Raw genomic sequence first — 8,978 nt, forward strand, 5'->3', positions numbered from 1 at the left:
CATTTGGGAAGAATCTTAGAGGATTTTCCAAACTATTGCTGCAAGAACGAAGGAAATCCATCGAATACTAACCGATTTATTAGCATTTGAAACTGGACATATTTTTCACTATTTTCGGTTTTAGATTTTCTTTTCACATCCCTATGTAGCCGAACTTCCTGAGAGAAGTATTCTACTTCAAAAAAAAAAATTAATAAAAATATAAGCGCAGAATTAAAACTAACCGCGAAAAAAATCACGGAGTGGAAATATCTGCAAAAAAAACTCCGAATGATTAAATGATGGAAGTAAATGTAGAGGAAAAAATCAGCAGAAAAAGAAAAAATTATCATTTTTCGAAAAGCACAATAGACAAGGAAAAAATTCACAAAAGAGAAAAAATGATGAAGAAAAACTTATTGATGAAGCAGCTATTCTACTTAAAATAAAAAAAAAAACAAAACAGCAAAAAAATGAATGGAACACCGGCTAATAAAAAAACTTTATGGTAGAGAAAAAGCTCAAAAGATGGTGAGGAGGAAATAAAAGTTAATAAAACAAAACAATAAGTGCAAGAGATTTCGAAAATTTACAAAAAAAAATCTGCTCTTCTTTGAAGGACAAGTGAAAAAAAAACATTAACTTATCATCAAATAACGAGAATAAAAGAAACGCGTAAGAAAAATTAATGAGGGATGAAAACTATTAAATTGGTTAAAAATTTCGATAGAAGAGAAAAAGCAGTTCAGAGGGAAAACAAAATCAATGAAGTGAATAATCCACTGAGGAGGAAATCTAAAAAAAGAATGGAAAAATCAACTCAGGAAAAAACATCATGTATGTGTAAAAGTTCAACAGATGAAAAAAATAAAAAGTGATCAAAAATAAATGGAGGATCAAATTATAGAGGGAAAAAGTGCAGAAGAAAAAATCAACGGAGAATGGAAAATTGTCAATTCTTAAAAAACATAACTGACGAAACGAAGTTCGAGGAAAAAATCGACAGAAGAGAACAAACGGTGCAAGAATGAAAAAAAAATAACGAAGCAAATAATTTAGAAGAGAAATGTAAAATAGTGAGAAATTGGATGAAAAACTGGCTCAGGAAAAAAATTAATGGGTGAGAAAAGGCTCTTTCGAAGAATAGAGAGCATTGATAAAAAAGGACAAAAAAACACCAAACTCTAAGCGCATAAGAATTGTAAATTGACAAAGGAAATTTTATCACAGTGAAAATATCTACATAAAACGTCAACGAGGACAGAGGAAGAAAATCACGGGAAAAATGTGCATCAAAGCATGCTACATTCCGATTCAGAACTGAACCTTCTGTTAACAATACACAGACTTCGCAGCCAACCGTTAAGTCTACAGGACAATTGCGGGGCTAGCGCTACGATCCCACTGACACTAACAGTCTCTCCCGAGTCAGGACTCGAATCTACGACGACTGGCTTGTTAGGCCAGCATCGTACCTCGAGACCAGCTGGGGAGGCTGGGAAATGTACATCATTGTACGATAAAATGACAGAAAAAAATCGGAAAGGAATGGAAAGATATCAATTTCTGAAGTACAAGATTGACCAACATAGAATCGAGAAAAAAAAAACAAACATATACGAAAAAAGAAAAAAAAAACATTGAAAAGGGAAATAAGATTTAAAAGATCTAGAAAATCTACAAAATGACGAAAAATTAAGTGAAATAACCGACTCAAGATACAATATTCCTGGACAACGAACAAGGAGCAAACTTGAGACAAGACAAGAAAAAACCGACAAAATAGAACTATGAGCTCAGGATATAAGTTGACAATTAGAAAAATATCAAATGGAGGAAAAAACACATCAGAAAAATCGTAGAAGAATGAAAAGTTATCAGTTTTTGCAGAACAACAATTAATAGCAAGAAGTTTTAGAAAAACAATATACACAAAAGGAAAAAAGGGTGAAGAAGGAACAAAATCGATGAAGCAAATAATTGACAAATAAATTAATTGACAAAGGATAAATAAACGGAGGGTAAAAAAATCTGCAATAAAATGTTACCGAAGAACAGAGGAATAAAAATCACGGAGGGAAAAAATCGCCTGATATATTACCGAAGGATGACCGAACGAATGACAAAGAAAGAAAAAAAGAAAATGATAAATTATAAATTGACAAAGAGAAGATCTAGCAAGACATCGATAGAAGAGGAATGAATTTCATTAAATTTCCAAATAGCTCCTTATATGGGTATTTTCGGGATAGGATTCCCAGAAACCTGAAATCAACTCCAGACGTCATTTTAAAATCCTAAGTGGTTTCTGAAAAAAAAAAGCCAAAAATGGCCGAATACCGTCTAATATGATGATTTATGAAACCAGGATGATATGCAAGAACTGTAAATCGACCCCAGGTGTTATTTTGAATCTTTTTAAGGCCACCACATCATGCTTAGAGAGTTATTTTATTAGGTGTTGGATAAAAGTATTGCACACGAACTTCCGTTTTTTTTTTTTTGACGGTGAAGAGGAGTTCTACTTGATTTTTTTTGCTCCCAAAATGTTTTTTGACTCTATCTAGACAAAATCTTTAAAATCGAAGCAATAAAATTGCTTAAAGTCGTATATGTTTGAAGTTAGAGCCTCTTTATTGAGAGTATTCAATGAACTTAAAAAAAACTCTGAGTAGACTAACTGCAGGGAATATGCGCAGAAGATCGCCCTCTATCAGCCCCAGAAATATTCCCAACAATAAACCCAACACCCTGTATAAAACCAGAAATCAATAGAATAAATTTCATACAGTGTGTTTATAACTGATAATTTGTATGATAAAATATAAGAAAGTTATTATAAAGGAATCATAAAACACAATGGAAATAAGCCAAGTCTTGTATACAACTTCCACAAAGAAAATTCAATTAATTTCCTTAAAACGATTCATTCTTCACGTTTCAGTAAGTTTGAGCGGTTTTGAGCAATTTTCTTGAAAAATAAGTTTTTGGGAAACCAAACAGTGCAGCAACAAAAAAATCGAATCCAGGATCGGATCCGATATTACCATCGTATAGAAGTTGATGAAGCTAATCACAATCTTAGTCATTGATTAATTTAAACGACTATTTACTTGTTTCCACCAACACACAACTTGTAACTTGAGCCGGAATAGTCAAAACGTAACCTTATGCTGGAGTTCATTTTCTAAGAGCTGACCTAAGTCCACTACAGTTCACATTTTCCAGCCAGCCGAACACACACAACCCTGCCACTCAATCCGATCCACCGTGTTTCTTCACAATCGCAATCGCAGTAGTCCAATTGTTGTCAAATGCAGCCAACCGTGTCGCATCCGAAGATCTTCTATTTCACCCCTTTTTTGACGGATGTTTGCATGCATATGTGGGAAAGTCCAGCACGTTGCTTGGGGCGAAAGTGTCTTCAGTTCGAATTTCCACTCGACGGATACTACGAACCACGGTCTCCGTCTTCGTCCAGTTCAGCCTGAAAAGGGCATCTTCCCTGCCTGCATAGCTCAACTGCTTCTTCGTGTGGAAATTATTGCCACTTTACACCAGACGCTCGTTTTCGAATTCCGTCACTTTGGGGGCCACCGGCACGTCCATCGGCACGTCAGTCAGAGTCGTTTACAGCAATGGATGCATTTAATCACTGACTTATCTGTTATTGCTCTTGTTTCTTATTTTCAACAAAACACTCACACACATGTATAAACCGAATCAGCGCAGATTTTCCCTTTCGTACCAATTTCAGCTCATTTGCCACACAGACAAATAGAGATAAACACGAAGACGCATTTCAGGGAAAACATATTTTAGTGGCACTCAGTAGGCGGTGGAGGTAGTGGAGGAAAAAAAAAGAAAAACTGCACTTATTAGAGCATAAAAGTAGTGATTGGAGAAATTTTTTGAGGAAAACTGCAACATTGATTGAGCGCGTTTTCAAATTTCAGCAAGTGCTTGTATCAATGAGAAAGGAAGAAGAAGGATGGTAGGAAGCAAGAAGGGGTGCCAAAGATGTAGAATTTTTCCCAGGGGGTGTCTTAACCAATGATAGGGTCGCTTCGAAGGTACGCACTTTGCTAGTAATTTTCTTCTCTTCAATCAAGCAAAACCAAACTTATTTCCGTTTTGTCAAACTCAAAATCACTCGCATTTCCGATGTTAGGTTTGGTGGGAAGACAAAAGTTCAATAAAGCTGGATTATTTTTCAGTTTTGCGAAAAATACCACTATTGAAACTGTGTCTGCTGTTTTTTTTTTTTTTTTTTAATTATTATCCAGGGGAGGGCAAACAACCACTGCACACTACTTAAACCATCCTGATTTTAAACTTTAAACAGGCAAACCGGTAACAAAAAAAACTACTTCGTACAATTTTTGCTAGCACAGAGTCGAGTTTCGCTAAACACTCACGCAAAATAGTACCAAAGATTAAATCGATATTCGCGATAATCTGTTTTTCCCAATACTTTAATTGATCGTAAGTAGCGACGAAATCGAACGCACTAAGTAGCCGATGTTTGGTTTTTCTTTTAGTCTTCAACGCGAGCACCGAATATTGGTAGTAGGTCTGTCCTGAGCGGTCCACCGATATGCACTGATGTCGGTCGGAGAAAAACTGATTGCCAGCTGGAGTAAAAAATTAAAACTCGAGCCGCCACACTACCAACGGACGAGGGGCGCAACAATCCAAACATGCTCCATTCGTTAGCGGTGCCGTAACGACAGACGGACGGATGGGTGGTGGCGGCAGCGATTGCATCGTGAGCGAAAATTAATAACGTAATAATGATGGATATAAATAAATAACAAAAAAAAAATTTTTTAGGAGTAGAGGAGGTACAAGAGCGGAGCAAGAGAAAAAGAAAGAGAGAGATTCGAAGTAAGAGAATTGCAGTGGAGCCCTCGAGAGGCCCGTTCGAAGCAGCGAAACAAGATGCGGTCGGTGTGTTGAATCGGAATACAAAATTAGGTACACACGCGAAAAGGGAAGGCCAAAGAGGAGCTGCGAGACTCACCGTCGGCGACAATCCACCCAACAGGTATGTTGTTAAGAGTTTTAGTAAAATCTTACGAGAACAATACTTTTTCGCACAACCTGAGATCATCTCATCCTCATGGAAATTGCAATGTTTGCTGCGGTAAGCGACGAGCCGTCTTGAATGGCACCGAAAGGTTGAAAATTGTGCAACAAGTTGCATCCAGTTTGTCACAATGGTAGAGGGGACACTCCCTCTTCTGGTATGAAACCTGACTCTAAGCTGACTAAAAATTCCACAGATGTGTCGCCTGCTATGATGCACAATCGAAAGGTTTGGCCCGAATCGAGGCGTTGCAAAATATTAGAAATGTCACATTTCCATCAGAAACCAATCGACGATGAATAGTTTATCTTTACGACATACCTTGCGATAGCTCCCTTCGCTTTAATCCCTTCAACAAGCTGATAGCAAGTGAATGTCATTTCTACTGTCCAGTGACTGGCCACGACCACGGCATTGAACTGCTGGTTGGCATCAAACCCGCTATACGAAATCACCGCTAATAAACCGGCTTGATAAAATATCCGAACAATTAAACCAATCGCAGCCAGCCGGATGAGCCGTTCATACTTATCACACATCGCTTGAAAGATCGTCGCGCCAGGCCTGCTTTGTCGCTGCTGGCTGGTTCAAACGTTACACGCATGACATGATATTAAAAGTGCAAATAAATGACGCAGTTGTAGTCTCTCTCTCTCTCTTGTTTTTTTTTTTTATAAAATAAAAATGTGTTTCATAAAATGCCAACTGTCGTCGTTGTTCAACTGGTGTCATTAGGGAACAAATGTCGACCGCAACTTTCTCTAACTTTTTTTTTGTCTTTGCTGTGCTGTTCCGCACGCATCTAAGTTTATTGCAGACTAGTTGAACGTTCCCGGCGATGCTCGGGATCAAAGGTTTCAAAATTAGGAATAATTTTGTTTAATTCATTGCTTTATTAACATAACTCACTCTAAAAATATTTCACATCTTATTATAAGATAATACGTCCATCATCACTTTAAGTACTTCAACATTTACAGTAAAACCTCTTTTATGTGATTTTTGAAAGAAATAAATCGATGTAATAAGAATTGAGCATGACCATTCATGCTAGTTCTCCTCTATAATGATATCTAAAAAGATGACATGTGAATTTTTATAACGAAAATGTTTATTGTTGTCCTAAGAAACACGTCTGAGAAGAAGATAATTCTCAATCCAGAAAACTACGCAGAAATTTAAAAAAATTAATGCATAAGTCGCCTCCTAATCGATGTTTAAATTAATGAAATGCGGCCTTTCCTCCAGCCAAATGTCTCAAGATCTAGTTTAGGTAAAAGTAAAAAAGTAAATCGAATCCCGTAATGTGTTACCATTCACAAAACTACGAAAACATCAGAAATGTAACTTTTCTTCTGCTCGACTCGCACATAATCAAAACATGGATTTTTTTGCAAGAAAATATTCGCAGATGTTGAAGGAACAGCGAACATTTTATTGAAAAAAAAAAATCACATGTCATCGCTTAGAATTTTTTATTTAAAGGCGAATTGAGCTCAAACAGTCAAAATGTTGCATGCATTATATGCATTATATATATAATTGGCGATTACCGAAGGCCACGAAAGTGCTCCCTGCTAGCAAGCAGTCCCGGACCATCAACGGGAGCTAGCCTAGGTCGTGGCGAGATTCAGGCACTGGGCCGCTGAATTCTCGCAAAAGCCACACTGGCCGGAAGCAGCTCCGACGGAGCGAGTAGTGCCGCTCCCACCACCCAAATGCACTATACCGCCCATTGGGACTGATGCCAGTAATGTTCCCAATTACGGCAACTGGTCGCATCACTATAGGATAAGAGTCGGATTTCGTTTTCGTACCATGATTTTGGGCTGGCACCTGCGCTGAGCTCCCTTAGTAATGTCGTGTGATAACGGCTTGAAACGGCGAGAGTACAACCGGTGCAGGGGTCTCCGTCCCGTAAAACCTGGCAGGCCTTCCAGTACGTTCCGAGTCCATTGCCTGGTGGGAACCCGGCAGGAGTAGGATCAGATGTCTTTTCCTGACTTGCGCCGGTCGGGGGTGTCATAGTTGCCCATGAGGCGCTATGGCAGCCGCCCCTAGCCATGGCCTCACTGCTCCGGCATAGACTACCTTGGGACCATTTAGGCGACTACTCCATTATGGATAAGGATAGCGGCTGGTAGGGGGACCCAATAAACAAAAATGCAGCAAAACAAAACTCTGGAGATGGGGGCAGATGGGTTGGAAAACCCATTTGCGCGAGGTGGCATCCAGCGGTCTCCGCCTAGAAAAGTGGAGACGGGTGCAGTGAAGGTCGCCTGCGAAGACGGTAAAGGCAGTACGCCTACCGGATCTACGCAAGACATCGCGGTGGCTGGTCCACAGCTATTAAAGGCGGTCGGAAGACAGCGGGACACGCTACCGAGGGTAGTGGCCCTGTCTGAGCAGCTCGATGCTATAATCGAGTTTGCGAAAAGTCGCAGCAATACAACGAAGTACTTGAAGCAGGCCCTCTACATGCTTCGGTCCTCCGTCGATGCTGCGAAAAAGGAGCATGCCGAGCTCGAAATGAAAGCTGCGGCTGCGGAGAAAGAGGAGACGAAGGTGACCGAGCTGGCGACGAAGTCGGTCCAAACGGACGCCAGCACGTTTGCGGCGGTTTGCGCGGCAGGACCAGCTGCCAAACGAACGCGACAGTCCCCGGGAGAGACGGCCCCCGGGGGCACCAAGAAGCGTTTAATCGCAAACAGCCCTCAGACCGGTGTAGGAGTGGCGCAAGCAACGCCCACGGTGGCAGCCAAGGAGCAGAAGGCTCCCGGTAACCCGTGGGTAACGGTTCCGGGAAGGAATAGGAACCAAAAAGTGGTGGCCAAAAAACCGCACCCGGTTACAAATCCTGCGACGAAGAAAGTTAAAAATAAGGGCGACGCACTCATCCTTAAGACAGAAGAGTCAAAGTACTCGGAAGTCCTTAAGGCAATGAGAGGCGATGCGAAGCTCAAAGATCTGGGGGCAGATGTGCGTAGCATCCGCCGATCCCGCAAGGGAGAAATGATCGTCGAGCTCCGCAAGGAAGCCAGAAACAAGGGCCCAGCCTATCGGGCATTGGCCCAAGAGGCGCTTGGAGATAGAGTGCAGGTTCGGGCACTCACGTCGCAGGTAACCCTACAACTTAAATACCTGGACGAAGTCACCGAGGCATGCGAAGTCGTGGATGCCCTCAAGGAGCAGTGCGAAGTGGTTGTGGCACCAGAGGCAGTTCGACTGCGCAAAGGCCCAGTAGGAACCCAGACCGCCACTGTCAGGCTTCCGTCAGTAGACGCAAACCAGGCGCTAAAGGTAGCGAGGCTCAAAGTGGGCTGGTCAATGTGCCCACTCAGCATCTACCAGCCGCCGGAGGTCTGCTTTCGATGCTTCGAGCAAGGACACAAGTCCTTTAGCTGCAAGGGGCCTGACAGCAGCTCCCTATGCAGGCGGTGCGGTGCTGCAGGCCACAAAAGCAAAGACTGCGGAGAGCCCCCGAAGTGCTTGGCGTGCGCCGGGAAGCGTGACGCAAAGCACATAATGGGAGGCCCGAGGTGCACGGCCGGTAAGCCGACTAGCAAGCCACGGGCGCGAGAGTGACACAGCTAAATTTGAACCACTGCTTCGCGGCTCAGCAACTGCTATACCAAGCAGTCACTGAGTCGTTGTCGGACATCGCCATAATCTTGGACCCCTACCGAATTCCTTCCGGAAACGGTAACTGGATTTCGGACGGGTCCGGTATGGCGGCAATATGGACGACGAGCAGGTTCCCGGTTCAAGAGATAGTGTCAACTTCAAACGAAGGATACGCGGTTGCCAAGGTGAACGGAGTGTACTACTGCAGCTGCTATGCTCCGCCTCGTTGGTCTACCGAGCAGTTCGCAAGGATGATCGACCGAGCCACCGTGGAGCTGATCGGTCT

At 42.0% G+C, this 8,978-nt stretch overlaps 1 protein-coding gene and 1 long non-coding RNA gene across 9 annotated transcripts in view; one reads left to right on the plus strand and one right to left on the minus strand.

Moving 5' to 3' along the window:
• LOC129729742 (uncharacterized) overlaps positions 1-4,590 on the minus strand; it is a 46,004-nt gene extending 41,414 nt beyond the window's left edge. For 2 of the 8 annotated variants that reach the window (XM_055688548.1, XM_055688547.1), the window contains exon 1: positions 4,398-4,584. The gene's annotated coding sequence lies outside the window, so the exon portion shown is untranslated. Of the gene's footprint in view, positions 1-4,060 lie in introns of all 8 variants that reach the window. The other 6 variants (XM_055688546.1, XM_055688544.1, XM_055688545.1 and 3 more) reach the window with 4 other exon arrangements.
• Positions 4,536-5,567, plus strand: LOC129729744 (uncharacterized). The gene is made up of 3 exons (XR_008728738.1): positions 4,536-4,747; positions 4,813-5,026; positions 5,265-5,567. It is a non-coding gene; the product is annotated as an uncharacterized LOC129729744 (long non-coding RNA).
• The last annotated feature ends 3,411 nt before the right edge of the window (positions 5,568-8,978 follow it).

Source organism: Wyeomyia smithii, chromosome 3, assembly GCF_029784165.1.
Source record: "Wyeomyia smithii strain HCP4-BCI-WySm-NY-G18 chromosome 3, ASM2978416v1, whole genome shotgun sequence".
Taxonomy (NCBI): domain Eukaryota; kingdom Metazoa; phylum Arthropoda; class Insecta; order Diptera; family Culicidae; genus Wyeomyia; species Wyeomyia smithii.